General features: G+C 44.1%; 1 protein-coding gene across 2 annotated transcripts in view; it reads right to left on the bottom strand.

Moving 5' to 3' along the window:
* RIC1 (RIC1 partner of RAB6A GEF complex) overlaps positions 1-12,819 on the bottom strand; it is a 979,735-nt gene that overhangs the window by 269,048 nt on the left and 697,868 nt on the right. The gene's annotated exons all lie outside the window — the stretch shown is intronic.

A 12,819-nucleotide genomic window follows, 5' to 3' on the forward strand; every position in this document is an offset into this window, starting at 1 on the left:
ACTAACCTCAAACATAAGAACAAAGCTTGATGAAACAAACACAGAAAGGCTGGGAGGATCACTATATAAGACTCCAATTTACAAGGCATGAATGGCAATATCCATTTATTCACAAGACACTCAACTATCTGAAAATCTATCAGCCATGAGTTGGGGGAGTGAGCGGCTAATAAGGATTAAAAAAAAAAAAAAAAAAGGTGGGGGGGGGGGGGTGAGGGGGGTTTCAAGACTGCTCAGGAATTCCAATAAGCAATTCCAGCATTAGAAGCCACTGGACACGGGGGCGTGGCTTGAACGCCGCACAAGATGGCGGCTTAGCACCGGAGCTCCGCAAGTCGAGCACCGGAGCCGGCGACTTTCTCCGCTCCCACCGGTCCTTGGTGAGCGCAAATGATATTTCTGTGCGTCGGAACGTGAGCTGAACAAGGAGACCCGAGCAGCATTTCTCTACTCCGACGGAATGCATATCTTCCGTAAGTGACGCTCTTCAGCTCCCCGGCGGCCGCCATTTTCTGCACTTGCCGCGCGCTTCCTTTACAACGAGCGCCGCTTCTCTACCTCAGCATGTGCAATGCGGTTGCTATTTACACCGGCCAATTAACTTTAAAACGCCCTTTCCTGCTCTGATACATACAGTCTGTGACTTTCATGCTGGTTCTTGGCTTTAATATCAGTTTTCACTCCTCATTTTTCATCGATGTTTCCTCATGACTGAAGATGATAATCTCCTCATAATAAGGCGGAGCGCTGCTTTGCATAACGCTCATTGAACTTTCCAGCTGCATTCAGCGCCTCCTTGTCAAACTCTCTGACATGACATGAGGTGATAGCTTATATCCACGAAACTCTATTGGCTATACCTGAGGAAAGGTTCTATATTTTATTGACTACTCTAATTAACTGTTTTTCTTGCATTTCCTCATTTTTCGTGCAACAAATACACGCTTTTTGGTGCCTTCCACTATAACAATCACCTTTTGCTTCCTATTTACAACATTTTTCTCATCAACACATTGTGGTGACATTGTATTTACTTCTCCTGCCTTCTATGGGGAAACTTCGTACTCTTAAGCTCACAGCAACAAAAAACAAGCCACAACTTTCCTCAGACTCTGATTCCACAACTCCTAATATGGATGATCCCACTTCTCTCAAACCTAACGCTACTCACGGCGCTATTCCTAAAAATACTTCAACTAGTAAGCTTTTACAACCTGGTTCAACGAAGCGTTTAAAAAAAGATCCTCCATCTCCAGGTTCATCGTCAAATTCTGCTTCAATGGATCTTATTCTGGAGGAACTTCGAGCACTTAAACCCTTCATGGCCGAAACTACTAAAACCTTACAATTTCTCCATGACAAGTGGTCCACGTTGGAATCTAGGGTTCTTTTGGTGGAACAATCGACTGAGACTCTTCATACCTCACATGCAAAAATTTCGCTCTTGGAAAAAGATGTCTCCCTCCTAAAACGACAGGCGGAGGAGTTGGAAAATCGCAACCGGAGGAACAACCTACGCCTTTATAATCTTCCGGAACTTACAGAGGGGTCTAATCCAACAGTCTTCTTTCAAACTTTTCTACCAAAAATCTTAGACCTTCCTCCTTCCACTTCTCTAAATATTCAACGTGCGCACAGACTTGGCCCGAAAGTTTCTGATAAACCTCGAGGTGTCATCATGCTGTTCCTTCAATACACTGATCTCCTTCAAGTACTTTCTGCAGTAAAGGCTAAAAAACAAGTTATGTGGGAAGGCCGCAGATTATACCTTTCTCAAGATGTTGCTAAGATCACAGCCGACCGTCGGAAGCAGTTCCTGGATTTGAGACCTCGTTTGAGAGCCCTTGGCGCCAGATATGGGCTATTACATCCATGCCTCTTCAAGGTCACCTACAAAGAACGAACTACTACATTTGAAGATCCACTCGTCCTTGAAGAGTTCCTGCGTCGCCATGAAGCCGAAAGCATGGACACTGCAAGACCCGTCTGACCATTTTGATCTGTTTTGTCTGTTTTTTGCCATGTTTTCTCATTGTTTATGATCCCCGTGTCTGACTAAGTGCTCTCCACCCCTGTCTATCTCATCCATATTCTTATGTTACTTTTTATTACTTTTACCATGTGTATTTTAATATTTTCTTCCTCTTTTTTACCTTCTTACAGATCCTTTTCCCGTGTTTCTTCATCCCGGTGTATTCGTATTTCCCTCCACTTCGTTCCTTCGCTGGTTCCTCAAGTGTTCGACGATGTGAGTCTCCGTTGTTGATGTCGTCCTCTTCTGGCGTCGTCATCCCTCAGTCCTTTTTTGATCTCTTTTTATCTGTTATGCTATTATTCTTTCTACACGCTTTGTTCTCTATTCTTTACTGTTCTCTTTCCCCTATTTTCACCTCTTTCTCTTCTATCTCTTTCCTCCATTCTCTTTCCTCTCTTTTGCTCTCTCTCTCTTCCACCTCATGTTTCTTACATGCCTATTACTGTTCTCTTTCTTTTCATATTCACTTTTCATTATATCTTCTTTCACACCATTCTACTGAAGTTACAAATTCCGAGTAGTTACTTGGAATGTTAAGGGGTTAAATAACCCCATTAAACGTCAACGTGTCCTAACCCACTTGACACGCCTCAAAGCTGATATAGCTCTCCTCCAAGAATCTCACCTTTCTGATAAGGAGGCTAATAAACTTAAGCGTTGCTGGGTAGGACATGTCTTTCATTCTCCTGCTTTAGGTAAGAAAAATGGCACTGTTATTTTATGTCATAATAAGTTAAATGTTTCAGTTGTCTCCCATGAAAATGATGACAATGGCCGTTGGGTTGTTACTAACCTTCTTATTGATAAAATTCCTATTGTTATCTTCAATGTATATGCTCCTACAGGTATTGATAAATTATTTTGGCCTGCTATTTCTGACAAATTAGTTACAATTAATGAGAAATATGTTATTTTTGGTGGTGATTGCAATCAAGTTCTGGACCCCTTTCTTGACAGGAATTCCAAAGTTAAGTTTATTCCCTCTAAAATGCACTCTCAGTTTACTGCCTCTCTTCAGAATTATGCTTTAGTAGACATTTGGAGACTATGTAACCCTGACCTTAAAGAGTACACGTTCTATTCCCCCACCCATCATTCCCAATCCCGTATTGATTACCTTTTCCTTAGCAAACCCCTAGCACAACTGGTCACACATTCGGACATCGGTTCCATTCTAATCTCAGACCATGCTCCCGTTTTTGTTGATATTGACCTTATTCCCTTCTCTCCTCACTCAGGACGTTGGAGATTTAATAACTCCTTACTCCTGGACCCCATTTTCTCCACTAAATTTACAGCTTTTACCTCTGAATTTTTTACTCTCAATCATCTCCCTGGGTCTTCCTTTGTTACGGTGTGGGATTCCTTCAAAGCAGCTGCTAGAGGTTTTATCATTGATTTTGTCTCTCAAAAGAAAAAACAATCAATCACCAAATCAACTCAACTTTTAGATAAAATTAAAAAACTTGAATACTCCTACTATAACTCTTCCTCTGACTCCTCACTTAACGAACTTATCTCTGCCAAAATTGAATTCAATAAATTTACCACTAATGCGGCATCAAACGCTCTCCTTAAATGTAATTCCCGTTATTACGGGGGACAGAACAAAATGGGCAAACTGTTAGCTAATTACCTTAAAATACGCAAAGAAAGAACAAAGATTGAATCATTACAGGGTCCAGCCGGTACTTCCTTCTTCAAAGATAAGGACATATTAGCTCAATTTGTCTCCTTCTACCAAAACCTATACACTCCTGAATCTATCCCTGCTCCTGATGACCTCCTTGCTTATTTTCGAGATATTCCTTCCCCACAATCTGCACATGTTGACTTTCAACCACTAAATCTAGACATCTCCCCCTCGGAAATCTCTCATGCCGTTTCAATCCTACGTAAAGGTAAAGCCCCGGGTCCTGACGGTTTCACCATTGAATTCTATAATCATTTCTCTTCCCTCCTCCTCCCTAAACTTTTCCTGTTATTTCAGTCATTTGCTGATTCTGGTTCCTCTCGAGGAACTTTCCAAGAAGCCTTAATCTGTTTAATACCCAAACCAGACAAAGATCATACTTTATGCAAAAATTATCGCCCTATCTCCCTGGTCAACACAGATTATAAAATTTTTGCCAAAATCATAGCTCTTAGATTAGATCCTCTATTGCCAGAACTTATAGGTCCGGAACAATCTGGGTTCGTTAAAGGTCGTCTGTCAACAGACAATTCTCGTGTTTTCTTTAACATTTTAAGTAGAGCCTCTTCCCTTACTTCCCCATTGGCTGCCATTTCTCTTGATGCCGAGAAGGCTTTCGACAGAATCAACTGGGATTTTATGTTCCAAGCTCTTCGTTGGTTCGGTTTCCCACCTAAATTCATTTCCCTTATCTCTTTACTTTACTCTAGTCCCCATGCCTCCATCTTTGCCAACGGCTTCACTTCTGACTATTTTCCCCTCCAAAGGGGAGTTCGTCAAGGATGCCCTCTATCTCCTCTTTTGTTTATTCTAGCTTTAGAACCCTTTTTAACCAAAATTAGACGTGACGAGAACATTTCTGGTTTTCAATATGGCCCCCAACAACAACAAATTAAACTATCGGTGTACGCTGATGATATTTTATTTTACTGCTCCGACCCTCAAACAACCCTACCTTCCTTCCTAAACCAAGTCTCCGCTTTTTCTAATGTATCTGGCTATAAGCTTAACACGGACAAATGTGAAATACTACCCCTGAATCCCTTATGTCTTAAACATCTATTTGATTCTTCCGGGTTTTCTTGGCAACCCTCTAAGATTAAATACCTAGGTGTTTGGTTCGCCCCTCGTCTCTCTGACACCCTCAAATTTAATTTTGAGTCCCTTTCTACTAAGCTCACTTCTTCCATCAATCGTTGGAACCCTCTCTTTCTTTCCTGGTGGGGTCGTCTGGATTCCATAAAAATGATGCTAGCCCCTTTGGTCCTATACACTATTTCTATGATTCCCATTCGCATCCCCAATCATCATTTTAAATCAATAGATTCTATCTTATTGAAGTTTTTATGGAAAGACAAAAAATCCAGAATAGCCCTCTCTGCTTTAAAGAAAGACAAATCTTTAGGAGGAGTCAAATTCCCCAATTTTAAATCATATCATACTGCTTTCTCCTTGAAACAAGCCTTACGTTGGATTTCTTCGGATATTCCATATTATCCTCCGCTTTGGCTGACATTGGAATCATCTTTCCTTCACCCTTATGACTTTAATGAAGTTCTTTCCTTTTCCTCTAGCGTCACCTCTCTTCGATCTCCCATCATTTCTCATACTCGTTCTCTTCTTCAGCCGTACTTAATATCCACCTACCCCTCCGCTTCTTCTACTTCTTCCCAACCTATTTGGCATAATAAACTTCTTAAAATTAAAAATCGTTCAATCTACTGGAAATCTTGGCACTCTCGTGGTTTAAAATGGATATCTCAACTCATCTCTGACTCCTCCCCTCTCTCCTTCCACTTACTTCAAACCCAATTTTCATTACCTTCCTCATCTCGCAAACAATATTTATCTCTTCTTCCCTCCCTTACCCAATATCTTTCCTCTCTCCCCGCCACCAACACTATTCCTAAACTCCATTTTTCCATTTCAAATGCTCTCGACCAATCCCCTTCTGCATCTTTTCTTTATAAATCCCTTCAAACACCTATAGATCGCACTAAATCCAAGGTTGAGTTGGCGTGGGAGGATGATTTGTCTCAAACATGGCCCCCTATTCTCTGGGATAAAGTTTGGTCTAAAATTCTAAGTACATCTAGAGCTGCCAATACTACCCAAACCTTATTTTTTATCTATAATCGTACATTATACACCCCCGCAATTTTGTCTTCTTTCTCTCCAGACACTTCTCCCACTTGTTGGTCCTGTCCCTGCCCTTTGGCTGATTTGAAACACATGCTCTTTGAATGCCCTCCCATTCTCCATTTCTGGCATCTAGTTTGGTCTCAAATACAAAAACTTTTTCAATTCACTATCCCCTATTCTGTCCTTCAGATTTTCCTAGGCTCCCTTTCCCCTGACCTTTCTGGATCCCACCATAAACACAAATTACTTGATCTCCTGATAGCCATCGCTTTCCATCATATTACAACACATTGGAAACAAGCTAAAGATGTTTCTTTTTCTGCATGGTGGAACGCAGTTTGTTTCAATCACCGCCTAGACACTAATTTTGTATCCCCTATTTCTTTAGCAATTAAACGTGACCTTTTATGGCTTCCCCTCACCGAATATTTATCTAGAATTACCAGGCCCTCCCCCCTTTCTTCACCGCGTTCTGTTGAAGTTCAAAAACCACCGTGAATCGTTTTATCTTAATATTTGTAAATTTATTAATGCATCTTAATTTCTTTTCTTTGTTATCACTTCTATGATGTATGCCTCTCATGTTTTTTCCCCACCCTTAATATTTCTGCAATTTTGAATGCCATTGGTTTTGTTTCACATCCTTTTTTGATCAAATATTATTCTGATGTAAGAGAGTTTTATTGCTTTTTATAACTTCTGATTGTCTCTTCATGCCCTGTTATTTCCTCTTTATACCTTAATAAACTTCAAACTTAAAAAAAAAAAGAAGCCACTGGACACTGCTTCCTACCAAAGAACGTTGCCCTGGATGGAACCACTTAAGAGAAATATTGTGCGAGTGAGAAGGTACTTCCAGGTAGGTGACTAGGGTAGAGGATATTGGCCCCTTGGCTTTACCACAGAAACACTTCATCTTGCATGCCCTCCAGTCAATAAATACCTGAAAGAGTGGAATAGCTACCCTTTTCGGAGCTACTCTGGCCAACTTCACCTTTCAGTCGGTCTCAAACCTGCTGACTGAAGAGCTTCTGGTCCGCATTAATCGGGATTCATCGAAAGCTGAGATTTAAGCACAAGGGGTTCTGCCTTAGGTCCAGGTGTGGCTAAAAGATGGAAGGGCCCCTTGAGCCCTCAGGGCACTTGAGGGAGGTGCGAGGAGACATTTTCCAGACAGGAGTAGTGATGGGATTAGGAGTCGTTTGAGGGTGGTGAACTGGCACTGTTGCTATGGGAAATTGATCCCTGGGATCCAACTGAAACAAACAGAGCAGTTTGCAGGAGGGAGGCCCTGGCAGAGATTGAGGGTGGTGGGGGGAGGGGAGAAGGGGGAGCAGACAAGAGAAAGCGGTGGAAGAGGCGGCAGGAGAAAGCAGTGGGGAAGGCAGGGGAAAGGATGGGGCAGGCAGGAGAAAGGATGGGGCAGGCAGGGGAAAGGATGGGGCAGGCAGGGGAAAGGATGGGGCAGGCAGGGGAAAGGATGGGGCGGGTAGGGGAAAGGTTGGGCGGGCTGGGGAAAGGTTGGGCAGGAGAAAGGATGTGGCAGGAAGGGAAAAGGTTGGGCATGCAGGGGAAAGGTTGGGAAGAAGAAAGGATGGGGCGGGCAGGAACGCAGGGGAAAGGTTGGGAAACACAGGGGAAAGGTTGGGACACACAGGGGAAAGGTTGGGACACGCAGGGGAAAGGTTGGGACACACAGGGGAAAGGTTGGGACACACAGGGGAAAGGTTGGGACACGCAGGGGAAAGGTTGGGACACGCAGGGGAAAGGTTGGGACAGGCAAGGGAAAGGTTGGGCAGGAGAAAGGATGGGGCGGGCAGGAGAAAGGATGGGGCAGGCAGGGGAAAGGTTGAGGTAGGCAGGGGGTAGGTTGGGGTAGGCAGGGGGTAGTTTGGGACACGTAGGGGAAAGGTTGGGACACGCAGGGGAAAGGTTGGGACATGCAAGGGAAAGGTTGGGACACGCAAGGGAAAGGTTGGGACACGCAGGGGAAAGGTTGGGACACGCAGGGGAAAGGTTGGGACACGCAGGGGAAAGGTTGGGACACGCAGGGGAAAGGTTGGGACACGCAGGGGAAAGGTTGTAAACTCTTTAGGGAGGAGCAAGACAGAGATAGTGAGGAAATCTTGGGCTACTTACGGAATATACCTGCCAAAGTGCTAGACAATGAAGATAGAGCATCCCTGGACGCCTGCTTAAGAGACGAGGAAATTAGTGAAGCAATTTTGGGTTTACCCTCTGGTAAAGCAGCTGGACCTGATCTGATACCAGGAGAGTTCTATAAGGTATTCATATCCTCAATTTTTCAGGATTTAGTGAGAACGTTTAGGGGAGTACAGTCAGGGTTATCGACTCCAGCTAGCTGGGCCGGGGCAGATATCGTAATATTACTCAAAAAAAGGGAAGGAGCCAACAGAACCAGGCTCATATCGACCTATAACCCTGATTAACGCAGACTTAAAAATATTCTCCAAAGTATTGGCAGCTAGATTTGCCAAGGTAATAGGGCAGATTGTTAGTATAAATCAGCATGGCTTTATACCACATAGAGGTACCATGTTGCATATCAGGAAGATGGTTACGTTATTTGATGTTCAGGGTACGGAGGGGAACCCTATGGCTGCTATGCTATTAGATGCCGAGAAGGCCTTTGACAGGGTGGCATGGGAGTTCTTGTGGGCTGTGTTAAGGAGAGGGGGATTTGGTGAAGGGTTCATTAGAGTGATTCAAGCATTATATACGAATCCCACGGCCTGTGTTAGGGTAAACTCAGGCCGCACCTCCCCCTTTGCAATCACCAGGGGCACGAGGCAGGGGTGTCCGTGTTCACCCCTCCTATTTGCTATGTACATCGACCCGCTGATTTTGAGAATTGAGCAAAATGTTAGAATCAGTCCGTTAATTACCCGTATGGGGGATATTAAAGTCCTTGCTTACGCGGACGACATTGCGGTTATTACGCCTAGGCCGGTGGAGGCAATAGGAGAAATTGAATCAGAGGCAGAATGATTCGGGCGGGTGGCAGGGTATGCCCTGAACAAAAGCAAGTCTCAAATTATAAAGAATTCCCACACAGTTTGCACAGATGTACGGGCGACTAGTGAGGGGGTGTACCTGGGTATCACTATTACAGCAGAATTGGAGAAGCTGGTGGAAATCAATATTGATCCAATTATAAATAAAGCAAGGAAGGATCTAGATAGGGTACATAACTTTCACATGTCTATAGTAGGTAGGGTAAATTACGTAAAAATGAATTTATTGCCGAAATGTTTGTATTTGTTTGAACGATACCACTTTTTTTTAATATGATTTGGCTGTCTAAGATAGAGAGCATGGTGAATCGATTTATCTGGTCACAGGGCAAGACGAGAAGAGCTCTGAAATACATGTCCTTGCCACGGGACAGGAGAGGATGGTCACTTCCAGACTTACAAATGTATTTTTGGGCAGCGGCATTACAGCAGATGACAGGCCTGTTGGGAGGTGCTGAGAGGGAAGGGGGAAACTTTACAGGATCTACAGAGCTGTACGGATTCATTCTAGGTGCTGAGACAAATAATGCATTCCTTAGATATTCTGAACCAAGTTACTTTAAACGAACCAGATTCAAGATGCTAGAAGCTGCATATAAAGTTTGGAAGGCGTTTAAAAAGAGTTTTGGACTGGGAAGGTATCATGCACATACTAGGCTTACAGAGGATCCTATGCTGCCTCCAGAGATTTTTGCTGACAGTATATTTAAGGAGTGGGGCCGATTGGGAATTAAAAGGATGGGTGACTTAATAGGGGAGTCAGGGGTACGGCAATTTATAGAAATTCAGCAGACATTCCGAGTTAGTACAAGGAGATTTTTAAAATACCTACAGACAAGAAGTTTTCTGGGTAGTAAAAGAGGGGGCCCAATGGGATTCACGGACAATACAATACTACAGATTATAGAAGGGGGACACTCGTGTACAATAAAAAGATTTTATGCAGAACTTATAGAGCACAGAGGGGATGACTTAGGAAAATTCGAAGCTAAATGGATGGAAGCATTAGGAATATCGGAAGGGGTCTTTGAAAAATCACTGCAGTTAGGGCAGGATATTCTTTGCTCATCTGCTCTACAAGCTCAACACTACAAAACTCTGTTTAAGCTCTACTATACCCCAGTTAGAATTGCTCAGTGGGGAGGGACACAGGGGATCAGGTGCCCAAGATGTGAGAGCTTGGAGGCTGACATGAAACATATGTTTGCAGAGTGCCCAAATCTTCTCCCTCTAACAAGTAATATTGAAGTATTTTTTGATAAATCTTTGAACTATAAATTGAAGATGTCTCCTGAAGTAATTCTATTAGGGGTGGAGGAAGGCATATCACAACAACAACTTGGCTGTTTCATATTCGTGGCTATGGCTGTTCTTCGCTTATGCATAGCCTCAGCGTGGTGAGATAAGTTACCACCCTCGATGCAGCAATGGCTGGCTAGGCTATTACATATGCATAATCTTGAAAAGGCTATCTTTGCTAGGAGGGGGAAGAAAGGTAGAGCACTAGGCTTACAGATTTGGAAGCCAATTGTAGACTGGAAAAACAAGATGGTGAATGTATAGGAATTGTAGAAATTGGATAAAAATGTACATGTGTTTCTTATTTCTTCTTACTTTTTTTCTTATTTGGTGTGGATTGTGAGTATATTAGTGAAACTTTTATTTAGTGGTATCATATGTAAAAGTCATGTTAGGTAAATTTAAATGTTGCTAACCTTCTTTTTCCTGTGTGTATATTGTCAGGTGCGGGGGGGGGGGGGGGGGGGGGGATAAAAACGTTGTAAAAATTGCTTTATAAAAATAAAAAAAAGGGAAAGGTTGAGACATGCAGGGGAAAGGTTGGGACACGCAGGGGAAAGGTTGGGACACGCAGGGGAAAGGTTGGGACACGCAGGGGAAAGGTTGGGCAGGAGAAAGGATGGGGCAGGCAGGGGAAAGGTTGAGGTAGGCAGGGGAAAGGTTGGGGTAGGCAGGGGGTAGGTTGGGACACGCAGGGGAAAGGTTGGGACACGCAGGGGAAAGGTTGGGACACGCAGGGGAAAGGTTGGGACACGCAAGGGAAAGGTTGGGACACGCAAGGGAAAGGTTGGGACACGCAGGGCAAAGGTTGGGACACGCAGGGCAAAGGTTGGGACACGCAGGGGAAAGGTTGGGACACGCAGGGGAAAGGTTAGGACATGCAGGGGAAAGGTTGGGACACACAGGGGAAAGGTTGGGGCACGCAGGGGAAAGGATGGGTGGCAAGCAGGGACAAGGACTGGCAGGAGCAAGGAAGAACATCAGGCAATGGGGGGGTGGATGGCAGGGCCAAGGAGGGGCATATGGCAGGGGCAAGGAGGGGCGGATGGCAGGGGCAGGAGGCAGGGTCAAGAAGGGGTGGAAGGCAGGGGCAAGAAGGGGCGGAAGGCAGCGGCAAGAAGGGGCAGAAGGCAAGAAGGGGCAGAAGGCAGGGGCAAGAAGGGGCCGAAGGCAGGGGCAATAAGGGGCCGAAGGCAGGGGCAATAAGGGGCCGAAGGCAGGGGCAAGAAGGGGCAGAAGGCAGGGGCAAGAAGGGGCAGAAGGCAGGGGCAAGAAGGGGCAGAAGGCAGGGGCAAGGAGGGGCAGAAGGCAGGGGCAAGGAGGGGCAGAAGGCAGGGACAAGGAGGGGCGGAAGGTAGCGACAAGGAGCAGAAGGCAGAGAAAAGGAGGGGATAAAGGCACAGAAAAGGAGGGGGAATACAGGGACAAGAAAGGGCAGCAGGCAGGGACAAGCCGCCCCGCATGGCCAAGAGGGCCACCCCACAGAAGTCAAAGTGGGCAACCCCACAGGGGGCAAAGTGGGTTGGACAAATCTCGGGAGGACAGAGGATATGGACACAATTTAAGATTAGAGGGGCATAATAAAAAATCGTACACATCGCATGGCATAACATGGGTCAAACAACTTTAGGGGATGATAAACAAAGAACAGTGGGATGATCATGGCGTTGAATGATCTGGGAGCATGTGAGTATGACAACATCAAAGAACTAAAGAGCAACGAAAAGGGACAAAGTGTATTGGAAAGAAGAGGATGGGCAAGTCGAGGTCTAAAAGGGGAGGACAAATAATCCCAGGTTCTTGAGATAATGTGAACTGGATAGGTGAGGAAGCTGAACAAAGAGCAATAAAGACAGACATACTGTATAAGAGGAAGTATTGCTTTGTTATGGGAACGGAATTTTATGTTATTTTGGCCAGTATCTTTATGGAACAAATTATGGACGAAGATATGTAATTCATCCAGAGCAGCTAACATAACAAACGCTGTTTTTTTGTTTATAATAGACTTTTATTGACACCATATTCTTTAAGCCAAAGATTTGCGACTATACCATTTATTTCATAAGTTATTCTCTTGCCAGACTGTACACAATTTTTGGAAACAAGTATGATCTCAAATTAACCTGATTTTCGGAGCTACATTTTCCTTTTCCTTTGATATGGTTTTCTTAGGAAGTCTCTCATCTTGTTGGGAGAATGTTAAGCTTAATGTTACAATTATTGACTTGTTATTAGAGGTCGCATTTCAGCAAATTACCATAAATTGGAAAGACTTTACAAAAATTTCCTTTAAGGCATGGTGGTATGCGGTTCGCCACAGCCACAGATTGGACACCTCCTTTGTTAATCCTATACATATGGCAACAAAACGTCTGGACTTGTGGTCACCCATTACAATGTACCTTGATGCAAATGCCAGGCGTTGTTCCCAGCAGCAGCCTTCTCAACAAGACGTCCCAAAAAATCCTCGAGTCCTCCAAATTCTTCCCAGAACATTTTACATTCCAATGCTTTTTATGGTTATCATTTCATTGTTTCTATTTTTATTCATGAGTCCGAGTCATATAATTGTATTGTAGCAAAATCTTTAGTAATAACCTGATTTTAATATT

The sequence above is a fragment of the Lissotriton vulgaris genome, chromosome 3_1, assembly GCF_964263255.1.
Source record: "Lissotriton vulgaris chromosome 3_1, aLisVul1.2, whole genome shotgun sequence".
NCBI lineage: Eukaryota > Metazoa > Chordata > Amphibia > Caudata > Salamandridae > Lissotriton > Lissotriton vulgaris.